Source organism: Octopus sinensis, linkage group LG26 (genome assembly GCF_006345805.1).
Source record: "Octopus sinensis linkage group LG26, ASM634580v1, whole genome shotgun sequence".
NCBI lineage: Eukaryota > Metazoa > Mollusca > Cephalopoda > Octopoda > Octopodidae > Octopus > Octopus sinensis.
This window is the reverse complement of record NC_043022.1, coordinates 24,823,745-24,826,846: the sequence shown is the minus strand read 5'-3', so window position 1 is coordinate 24,826,846 and position 3,102 is coordinate 24,823,745.

Genomic DNA, 3,102 nt, shown 5'->3' with positions numbered 1-3,102 from the left:
ATTACGTTCTGAGTTCGAATTTCACCGAGGTTGACTTTGCCTTTCATCCTTTCGGGGTCGATAAATTAAGTACCAGTTACACACTGGGGTCGACTTAATCCGTTTGTCTGTCCTTGTTTGTCCCCTCTGTGTTTAGCCCCTTGTGGGTAGTAAAGAAATAGGTATTTTATCTGCTGCTGTGTTCTGAGTTCAAATTTCGCTGAGGTCAACTTTGCTTTTCATCCTTTCAGGGTTGATTAAATAAGTACCAGTTACGCACCAGGGTCGATATAATTGACTTAATTCGTTTGTCTGTTCTTGTTTGTCCCCTCTGTGTGTAGCCCCTTGTGGGCAGTAAAGAAATAAGATGTGGTTCCACACTCCTCAAAACCCTGGAACTTTCAAACAGGGGGGCGACCACCAGATGCAGCTTAAATGTTATTGAATTAGTGAAAAGTTTAAATGGCACAACCTGATTTTATATTTCTTCACTTAATCTGACATAAAAATGAATTTTCAACTGCAATTCTTTAACTTCATTGATTTAGATTCTTGGAGAATATTCTTGCTTCGTGATGTATTTCTTAAAGGACAGGTAGATTGAGGTATTATTAACGTCAACCTTTGATATAACTACATCTTTTAGAACTTGTATTTTAGTAAAATTAACAAGGATATCTTTCATGTTATTGTTGATGGAAGCACACAGCCAAAGAATTCTGAAGCTTTCAGCTTTAAATTCTAAATCTATTTTATTTATACATGACAAACTAAAAGATAGGAATGCTAAGTGGATTTTACCATTGAATTCTATAAAACTGCTAGTATTGTAGATGCTAAGGTTCTGCCATCTTCTAATGCTATTCAAGTATAAAATAAGAATGCGTTAGTCCTCCATTCAATAGTTTTTCTCATAATTGCTTAAATAATAAACATCATGTACGACTGTAGTGTAAAAATCTGTTTTTAAGGTTGAAACAGTCTTATATTATAAGGCCACATGTCTCAACATCCTCATAAGCAGACGCATGAATGCAACTAGATCAAAACTAGGAAGAATCGGCAAAAGAACCTAAATAAAATTAATAGGAAATTTCATGAAAGTTTCAGAATAACATTTTGGAATGGCTGCACAGGAATAATAAATTGATTTGAAATCATCCACGACAGATAAGATTATATATTCACCAACTCAATATTATAGATGAATGTTATATAAATAATATTGCACACTATATTAACCCTTTTGTTACTGTATTTATTTTGAGATGCTCTGTGTTTCTTTCAATTACCAGCTAGTTTTAGGAACATAAATTGTGACTAAGGTTTGGTGGAAGATTTTAATTCCAAAACTTATGAAAACAAGACATTTTTTCTACAGAACCAGAGCTGGTTTCAGCCGGGTTGGTAACAAAAGTGTTAAGGCAGTGAGCTAGCAGAATTGTTAACAGCATTTTATCTGTCTGTGTTCTGAGTTCAAAGTCTGCTAAGGTCGACTCTCTTTTCATCCTTCTGGGGTTGATAAAATAAGTACCAGTTGAACACTAGGATTGATGTATTTGACTTATCCTCTCCCCTAAAATCGCTGGCCTTGTGCCAAAATTGGGAACTGATATCACACACTATATCTATGCTTTTTTACAATAATAGTATAGAGATTTAAAAAATCATGGTACAGAACTTTTCTATATAAGCAAGGACGTTGGAGACACCATAGAAATTTCATTTTTTGTAAGCTCTATATGTATTTCAAACTTGATCCAAAATTAATACCAGTTGACTAATAGTGGCATTTAAACACATAACAACTTATCAACTGCTAAAAATATCAACAACCAGCAAGTAAGAAAATTCAGGAAAAACATTATCAAGATATTTAATGAATTGATGCAAAATCTTATAAGCCATAATATAAAGGTATTCAGTATTTTATATGTAATATTTAATCTTAATTACAATGAATCCCACCCAAGTATTCAACCATCATTTTTATTTATACACATCTTTACTTTACATCTTTACCCAGCATTTAGAAATATACTTTGCCTAAACAAGTAAGATAACCTCAGCTACCTCTTACAATGAAACCTTGTTTAATAGAATAACAAATGTATATAATACTGGCCCAGCTTCCAGTGGTTTCAAAGAAACAACTGAATTTTACAAATATACATCATCATCATCATCATCATCATGGTTTAACGTCCGCTTTCCATGCTAGCATGGGTTAGACGATTTGACTGAGGTCTGGTGAATCAGATGGCTGCAGCAGGCTCCAGTCTGATCTGGCAGAGTTTCTACAGCTGGATGCCCTTCCTAATGCCAACCACCCCAAGAGTGTAGTGGGTGCTTTTACATGCCACCGGCACGAGGGCCATTCAGGCAGTACTGACAATGGCCATGCTCAAATGGTGCTTTTTATGTGCCACCTGCACAGGAGCCAGTCCAGCGGCACTGGCAACGACCTTGCTTGAATATTTTTTCACGTGCCACCAGCACAAGTGCCAGTGAGGCGACGCAGGTAACAATCACGCTCGAATGGTGCTTTTTGCATGCCACCAGCATGGAAGCCAGTTTGTTGCTCTGGCAACGATCACGCTAGGTGGAACGATGTGCAAGAGAAAGGTCTTATGGTTTAACACACTTTCTTCATTAAGTGTCAGTATACCTTGATTGGAAAACATTACTTTGTCTTGTAAGAAATTATTTCACTGTTGTACATCATTATTGCAAAATCTTCAACCCAAACGCACTTAAATAGAGCTACTCCACACTAACAAACCTCCTTAGTGTCCACTGTTATGATATGTAACTGCCAATTATCAAATTTATGAGCAGGTAATGCTGTCTTGCAAAATCACTTATCTATTCAGCTACAGTTAAATCTAACATTAACCACAAAAGCTTGATTACATCAGACTAACAGCAAACCCATTTAAACTTAGATACTACCAACAAAATAATTCTTTACCTATGAAAAGTATTACACAAATTCTTCCACCGTGATTACCCAATCATTTGTTTGGATATTACTAAATAATTTTCCACAATTTTCCAAAAGCTCTAATTTAACCAGATTAAATTTTTTTAAAAAGTCATAACAAACTTCATTTTATTAAAAAT